Source organism: Ruditapes philippinarum, unplaced genomic scaffold, assembly GCF_026571515.1.
Source record: "Ruditapes philippinarum isolate M1 unplaced genomic scaffold, ASM2657151v2 ctg5138_1_1_1_1, whole genome shotgun sequence".
NCBI classification, from domain to species: Eukaryota; Metazoa; Mollusca; class Bivalvia; order Venerida; family Veneridae; genus Ruditapes; species Ruditapes philippinarum.
In genome coordinates, this window is record NW_026866163.1 from 89596 (window position 1) to 99684 (window position 10089).

Genomic DNA, 10089 nt, shown 5'->3' on the forward strand with positions numbered 1-10089 from the left:
CGTTGTTTTCTTTTTTGCAAACAGATACTCAGATTATGTAACAAACAAACGAACTATACGATTATCGCTTTGCTAGAAAATCTGTAACTAGAAGTTAAGGTCTACTTTAACATACTAATATTAATGCATATAATCAAATGAATATAAAACAATGAATATAAAAATAACCGACAGGTAAGGGAACTCGTTTTATATACCTCTTGTGATGATGTTGAGTTTTGGCTTCTTAGAAATAAGTGATAAAAAGGTAAGTGACCTATGTAAGGTCAATGCCTCATGTTCACTCGATAGTTTAAATATGTACAAACATAAGATAATTGTCAATATAATAAAGGGGTATGCCTTTTAAAATACGTTAATGTTTAAGCGTAAAGATAGACAAGAGGTTCATTCAATCAAAGTGGCCATTCAATTTAGAAGAACACAACAAAAACGTATCAAAATGTACATTATTAACACGTCTCTTTATAAGCAACAATCAAGTAAAGATCAAAATTGCTGTAACAAATAAATAGCAATTAAAATGTACTTAGTATAAACATCTACAACATTATTATTAATCATATCATTTTTATGGTACATGTACTAGCCAAAGGATACTGTAATCAATTCAAGCACAATGATAACACAGATAATCAAAATATGTTTCGTTTGAACGATTTCAATAGATTAATAATTGCATATATTGTTTATCTCGATGGGATGCTTTCATTTTAGTATAAACTAGTATTAAAGCTGCATGCATGGCTCCATATGAGCCAAAATGTTTAAGAAAAAGTCAAACTTGAGAGAAATGTACTAATATTAAACAAGATTTAAGTAATAATTTACATGTTACTGATTTAAATTTTGCATTGTTTATCACCATATTTTACTGCGTGACTAAAGCATTAAGTGCTATTTTTGTACAGTTATTTTTGTTCAATACAATTAAGTTGAAAGAGTTAGAAAATAAAAAAAGAAATACATGTAAAAATAGATTTAATTTGCACCGGTTCCTCATAGTCATGCATTCATACCCTAAATTGTAATGTTTCACACATTGCATAATTATTTAATGTCCATCAGTTCATAAATTGGCAAAATAATTCTTGATACAATGTACTAGAAACTGTTTCATTTAATAGCGCAGATAAGAGAACTAAAGTACTGTAATGCTGTACAATCAACAAGCACTTCGCAGTACATATAAAGATAGGCTAGAAAGACAGAGGAATGTTTTATGCTTGGCATTATTGCACCCGTTTATGTATTAGATTTTATACAATCATTATAGTAAAACCTGTATTAAAGACCATTTCCGAATAAAGTACACCTTGTACATAAAATCTACTTTTCGACAACCTGTTAGTAATTGAATAAAACAGAGCTACCGCAAGTGAAAGACCACCTGTCTATACATGCCATATTCGGTCTCTCCTTTGGATGACTTTGGCTTTTGGTTTGACTGACTGTATTCTTTGATACGGCAATATAAATTGAATAATAAAACAATGGAAACCCAACTAAATCATTGCATAATTATTTGCATATAAAACGTATTCTTCTTAACTGACTTAAAACGTTTAAAATTGCAAGATTTGATTGAAAGTAAAGCTAAGAATGTTACTATATTTATAAATTGTAAAAAAAAGAATTATGTAACAATTCCTTTAAGAACAAACTTGATAGAAAGAATAAAAAACTTGAATTTTATGGTCAATGAAAAACAATAATAATGCAAAACAATGAAAATGAAGATTAAAAGAACATTGAGCTATCAGTTTTTGCTGAAATGTATCATTTACTACTGTCAAAAAAAAACTTTTCAAAAACCAATCACAGATACAGTTTGAAACATTATAACACAAACAGTTATGTCAGTTTTAGGTAGAACTTTATTCGATAAATGGAAAATAAGCCATTACAAATTATAAAGCATAAAGCAAAATATCTAAACATAATTAATTCTAAATTTACAGAAGCATGCTAATATGTTTAAACGAAGTCATCTGTACAATAAATTGTTAGATGTTTACAATTTAAGATCATCGTAAAAGTGTAATATAATTGAAAGTGTTGATACATTTATTCATATATTTATAAATATAAGGCCTTCATAAGCACATAAACAAGTATTAAATTCAAAATAATATTGCCTTACATATTTGTTGTCTTAAATAAATGATATAATATATAATCTACAAATAAGCTTGTTTTATTGATATATTTACGACATACTAAAACTTTAACTGTGCAATTGACGTGTACCCTATTTTGACAACAAAACATGATAAACCACGCGAAAATATTGAAGTTAACAATGTTGACCTTAATATAACCGAAAACCGAGGTGATTCAGAAAATTGTATTATGTATGACAGAATCCAGAATTCTATACCGTCATTTCTTACAATGATTATAAAAATGTGCCTCCATATATCATTCTTGCTTGTCAGACTAAGTTGAACAATATTTAACAATATCATGGTTAAGAGTCCGACATAAATAAAGTCAGAGAGTTTTCAAGTAATATTTCATATATTACACTGTTTGCTCCTATATATTGTAAAATTAGTTGCCAGTGTATGATATATAGGAACATTTGAAATAATTAAATCAATTGTTAATCTTTTTTGTAAGTTGAATTTATCACCTTTCTGAAAAATGTGGATGTCGGGCACAATAATAAATTACAGGTACCGGTAATGTTTTACCGTTCATGACAGGCTTTTAACACGACTTATCTAAAAGTGCATACATTTCATGTTCAATAAATGCACACTTTTGTGTACTCTGTCTATATAGCTACTTGTAGTTCAAATTTACAATGCACTTGATATGTACATTTAAACCTTTTTTAAAGATTAGAGGGCTAGTGTTAATCTTATGAAATCGGTATAATGTTTCGAAGTGCATCATCGAGATAAAACTCGTAATAAATGGTACATTAATTCACTCGTTATGAGGGATAAGAGGCTTGGGGATGAACAATACAAAATTTGTGTTTAAATTTAAAACCCTCTATTGATAATTAAATGTATGAAAATCAGCAAAGATGTATTCTTGCATAAAAGTGCGCACTTCGGTATACATTTATGGAAAAGAAATCATGCATTACTCATTGGGTATTCTTATGTGTGACTCAAGGCGTAATGTTAAGTGCTTCTTCGGATGTTAATGCACAAGGATGTGTAATTAAAGTACTTATAGCTCAACGAGAATTAAGTCGATATAACTATTAGTCATCTTTTATTTATGAAAAACCGTTATTGTAAACAGTTGCCTAAAGCAATATATTTCCTTCACAATGGTTATTCTTTCGCAAAACACTCAGCTACTTGCCTAGAAGAATATTTGTACTATATCAGTACACTATTAAGAATGGATGCAACACATATTTTTACTATCATCAATAACTTACACTGCTGATATGGTAAATGTACCATTTTTACTAATAAAACATACATATTAAACATTGTTAAGCATTTAATAGTAATAAAAAGTGAATTAAAACATCAAACAGCAACACTATTTACTGACTTTAAATCCCTGTAATTGAAGTAGTTAGAAAGTACACTGAAAAAAAGTAAATCTTGATAGATTTATTTGCTCACATCTTTGTCATCATAATTAATGCAAATATACGAATAATACTTATGATATATTACTTTTTTACCCGGATATGTTGATAAACCCTTCCACCTTTTATTATGTAAGGAGAAAGTATCATACGTTGTAAAATGCTTACCTAATCAATTTATGTTTTTATTTTCTATTAAGCCTTCATTTGGGAGAAACAAACTTAACTGAAGAGATTTATTTATATCATAAAAATAAAGGAAATATTAATTGATATAATAGTACAGCAAACAAATAATTGAATCAAGAAAGGAAGAAGAGGCATACTAATTCCAACAAAGATACAAAAAACGAGAGAGAAAAAAAACAACACCAAAAAACCTTTTGTGGCATTAAACACAAACACGTATTTGTCCTATTCTGCCCATTTCAGCAAGTGTAGTGGAATAATATACGCCGACAAACAATTGATAAATTACGCGACTACTCAGTTGACCCGATATTTACATCTTTGGAGGGTTTAAATCTAGTAAAAATAAAATGGTTGAAAACTTGCAATTATAAAATGTTGTATCATAGTTTGAGGCCTTTCTCTTTCACATGTGTCATAGTTAAATTGTACACATATACATGCATAGTGCGTTAACTGGAGTGCACTCCCGCACTCAAGATAATGCCCACTGATAGGCTCGTTTTTCTGGGGTGTACTTATTTAGACGGCAGAGAAAGGGAAAGCGATAGAAATATCATATTCAGATGCTCGTTCATTTGTATCTTTTTTCTGGGATTTCATATTGTGAAAACAGAAACGTATTTTTATATTTTACTATGATTCAAAAGAGAAAGAACATCAAAACACTCGGCAATCTGATTTCTACTCGTGTTTCGATGCACTTTCTATTACTAAACATATCTTTGTTTTGTACGACAATGAACATTATCAAGCTCAAGTATCTCTTCACATCTGAAAAATAAAATTATTGCTGTTCTATTAACAACTTTTAAATTATTTTATAAATGACACATCTTTATTTAAAACACGTTCTCTTCCTAATGAGCATTTGGCTTACAGTTTTATTTTTTGCCAATGGATTTTTCCGGATGTAAGATATTTTTACATTATATCAAATTGTAAAAGATTTGTTTTCATCCTTCTTGCTTCAACTTTATTAAAAACCTCATTGGGAATAAACAAGTTTTGTCTGACCTTCTCCAAATGTTTAATACTCCAAACATGCAGGTGCCATGTGTTGTGTGAGGTGCTAAGTCGTTCCCGGTGCTGGGGGGGGTTATTATGGCGTCAGATATATTGCATCTTTTATTATCTGTCATGAAAAACTCAACCAATCCTAGTCTCGATTTCATTTTTTAAAATTATTGTTATTGCTTGCGAGGGATCTCCGTTTATCAGGGATTTTTTGACCATTTGGATAATATGCTTTGTGATGTAAACTTTGTTCTAATGTATATTACAAGTGTTATAATAAAAACATATGTGAAATCAATGTTTATACTACCATATTTTATAAGTGTACTTACTCTGGTTTAACATTATTATGTGAAATCAACTGTGTACTGTCAATACTACTAGCTAATTATAGGTCTTTCAGACAAAAAAAAACACGTTATACATAAAATTGCAAACAGGAATTGCAGACATGAAGAAATGAAAGGAAGTGATATATTTTAGTGGTTTTATTTATTATTGAGACTAGATATATGCAAAATAATTTCCGATACAATTTTTATTGAATAATTCATAGATTTTATGGGCTCGTCCAGATCTTTCGGTATATTTTTATTGTTTAAATTTTCCGATAAAGAAAGATTTTAACATCATGACCTAGGTTAACCTCTTGACCAGTTCAAAAATAAAATTAATTACAAATTGAATCACATAAACGTAGATTAAATCACGTAGTCGCTAATACAATAATCACAGAAACGTGTTGTTCAATTTGGACGAGATTGATGGCATAACATATCAAAATGTTGACCCCAATGACAATACATATGTTTAAAGTTTACACAAAATCAGTGAAGGTAAATATCTTACATTTCATTTTAATTTTCATTGTTACTTTAAAATTAGCCCATTTGAATAAAAATCAAAAACAAGGATCCAGAATACAAAGTATCAGAAATGAATAGATTTTTTCGTCTTAAAAAGTATAGTAAAAGAGCGTTTTGATTTTTTGAATTCTTAAATTTGTTATATTTCCATACTTATTTTATCGTTTACAACAGTTTAAATAACAATCATTTAGATTAGAATAGTGGGTCTGTTACTTATATAACACAAGTTAAGACTTGTTATCGGTTCCAAATTATCTAGAAATTTAAAATTTGAGATGCAAACATATTATTAGTACTTTACCACTGCACTGTAAATAATAACATTGTAAAAAATAAGCGAATGATAAAAAATACAATAACATTTGTTTGTTTAGTAACTACTTATAGTATAAAAGGTAAAAACAAGACAAGGTGTTGTACTTAAACAGATTTTTTTTGTTTCGTTATTTATAACTTAAACAAAAACTGTAGCTTCCTTTCATACGAGACTTTAAAAGGTAAGTATGAAATATACCTTAGCAGATTTTGAACTTTTGAACTTGTAAATACTCAAAACAATTAATGTTATAAGTCAAAATAAAACAAATGGTGTCGTGTTTTCTAATAACTTAAATCTCGATTGAAACATTTATTTGCATTTTATAATTTGTGAAGAATAATATGACTATTAATTAAATTGGTGCAAAGTATTCAGGTAGCACTGATGTTTTAGTAGATAATTATAGAATGTTATAAAGGTAAAAGACACTACACTTAGGGCATACCTGAAGTTCTTTTGGTAAGTGTTGGATACACGATTCGCTATGACATATAAATGTATTGCAGTTAATAAAATGTTCTATCACAAATTATTATTAATGATATATATGTTAATACTAACTCACATATAACTTCATCAACATTCTGTTTCATGAGAATATTGATATATTTTTATTTTTTCATAAATATTTGAAATATTCATGAAAATTATATTTCCATTGTAGACCAATCCACTTCAAATTTTCGATTCCTTCTCCAGTTCAGGTTTCATTGAAAATGAAAAATATCTAAGTTCTGATACATTACTGCTATTAAATAGAAATAATATATATAATTATATATATATATATGAACTTTCATCACTTTATTTTAAGGTCAAGTCTAGATGTGCAAGATTAGAACGAGGAAGATGGTTCTATCAGAAATGTGAATAAAGTTAGTATCATAATCTCAAACAAAATTAGTTTTTCTATGATAATAAAACCTGGAAATCTGATATAAAGTACATGAACTTATTACAGTATATGGGATTATATGAGAAGTGTTTTTATTTATAAGTGAAATTTGTTTTGACAGAACGTACAAATTAGTCTTATTAATTAAGATCCTATGGGCAACAGGACAGATCCTAAAAAATAAATGCATTAAAAACATTTTTACTGTTTCAAAACTATAAAAACTTTTTATTATTGATACAGATTTGTTTCGCGTTTTTTAACCGTGTGTCGGCTGTTGATTTCCCATGCTGATATATAGTATTACAGAAACGGAAAGCGTACACAATGAAAGATTTACTATATATCTTTACGGATGCAGGAGTTTATAAAGACATATATTTCAACGGGCCCGTAAATTTGATGGATAAAAATCTTGGCACCAACTATAATTTGTACAAATTACAAATGTTTTTTTACAATTTTTTTATCGAAAATTCCAAGATTGACTAAAGATATATTTTATGCTAACAATTACCACTGCATTACATTTTCCGCGAAATATTTAATGTCAGTACTTTATTGCTTGAGCAAGAAAAGGAAACAAAAACAAGTGAGAGCCAAAGAGGATTTTATAAACTTATAAACTGTGCTGAAACTAAGATTTTTACACTTATTACAGAAGGTGTTTATTTTTGTATGAAAGATGTTATCTGTTGCCCCGTACTTATTTTAATCTCGTTATATTTGGGTTATTGACAGATACATGTATAATAATGTTGAAGATGTAGCTGGTGCTAGAGGGCAATGAAGATGCTGATTCTTGTAAATTCTCTCATGGACCAAGCTATAATACCGATTCTGCAATTTTCATCGTTTTACTATGTGTGCATTGCTCACAAGGGATATCCTCTTTCAATTTCAAACAGCAGTTAAACAGTCCAAATATCATATGACTTTTTTTTAAGAATTAACATAACATCATATTTTCTTATTTATTATGTTGCATAATAGATAGATCATTGCCACTTAACATTTTATAAAATGTTATCTAATATACTTCAATGCCAGTTAAGTTGTTGAAAATTTGAATTCTCCGCTTAACCGAATGTCAAACGTTTGACATTTATTCATTCATGCTAATACAGCATTGCATACGCCTAAGTGAAGACATGAAATTAAAAAAGATATAGAAGTTATAGAATAACAAACTGAACCTTGTCTTTTCCTTTTTTTCTTGTGAAATCGATTATCTCGTGGCCACGACTTAGCTATCTCGTGTCCACGACTTAGTAACTCGTAGCCACGACATAGTATCTCGTGGCCACGAGATAAATAAAAACACACACACATGTCACCTTTGTGCCACCTTACATTACTGTCCTGCAAAAAATCACAAAGATATATCAATCTGTATAAAACGAGTATTGCTTCTTTTTAGACAATATGAATTAGCATACTTATTCAGTTTACTGTAAAATCAATTTGAAAATGAATGAGTTAAAGAGCAAATTATTAAACAAATGAGTGTCGCTTTGAAAAATATATAGCTCTTGGTTACTTTAGAAAGTTACATTATCCCTTCGCATGGCGTGTTTCAACTAGTTCTGGTAATCATTTTCATGTTCAACTGGTTGGATATCTTGTATTGCTGGATATTGTCAGAGGCTCTGCTGCGTGACATTTGTTTTACTTTGTTTATTTTACTCTTATGGTCTAATAAAAAGAGACTAGATCACTTTAACGACACACAAAATGACCTTATCTTGACTACTTAATTGCTACTGTTCCCGACTGATTAACACTTTTTAAGCTTATATTTTTCTGTTTTCTCAGCAAACACATTCAATGAATAAAGACATTCTAAATATCATATCATAACTAATAATTTGTTAAGAACATTTTGTTTCAAACGGGTAAATTGTTTAATGTGGATGTTCTTTATCTTTATGTTATTATGCCTGATCAATTGTCATTTCCCTCGGCAGTGTAATGGATTAATAAAGATAATATCAATCAAAAGAATGGACACTTGTCATTGTATTAATGTCAGACCCTATTTTATTTGAGTGCATATTTATTGAAGTGTAAAGACATGTTTTCTATCTTTTAACATACACATTTCGGAACTGAAAGTATTCAGTTCATTTAAATATGCACTCATTAAATAATGACTTCCTTTTACATTGCCAATAAGCTTTTATAACATAAATTATTCCAAAAGTAATATTGGTTACCGATTATAACTATTTAAAATGATAATTCATTAGCTATATGTCCCTTTAATTAGAAGTATAAGAAAGTGAATAAAGTAAAGTCATATATTTTATGCATGTCATATCCGATGTTGAAGAGTTCTTTATTCATCATAAGAAAATGAACAAATGCATATTTATTTAAATCCATATGTTATAACTCGGTTTAGTTGTTGCATTAATGATAAATGCCAAACTTGCATAATATACTGAGCTTTGAAAGAACTCATAAGCTTTCACGTGATTCAAGTTACTTTTAAGATCGTATGGTATAAAAACCATGTTTGAACAAAAGTATCAGTGTTCTTAACAAGGACATTTGACTGAATCATGCATTATTGATCTGACGTAGATTGTTAATCTAAACTTTTATAGACCAACTTGCATAGATAATAAATTATGTCAATAACATTATCAACGTAAGACAATCTGGGTAATATAATGACTCATACAATACAAAAAGTGACATATTGTGCGCCATAAAGTTACGTGACGTATTCAGTCTGATATTCGCCATTGATGACTTCTAAATTGAGAAAATCATTCTGTAAATTAAGCATATTTGGCATTTAGGGATATATTTGCTATCAGAATTTTTTTTGCGAGTAAAGAACTGATTTACCAACTACAGGCACATGTACAATGTTTTTTTCTTAATGCAACAATATAGGATCACTTTTCTGAATTTGATAAACGTATTTACCGGGCAAAGAAATATCGTATTGCAAAATTGCCTAATGTCGAAATCAAATTTCTCACCAAATGCTTGCAATTGAAAGCAAATATAGAAATATAATAATATTATATAAAAAAATCATCAACAAATAAAAAAAAAATAAGTAAAAACGAAAAATGAATAAAAACAACAACATTAAAGAAACGAAAAAAAAAAAACAACATCAGAAAAAGGACAGTGAATTACATAGTATAATATAACAATATAAACAGATCTTGTAGTTAGCGTAGAAATATTTACGGCTATTACGCTATTAACAAGCATTTAT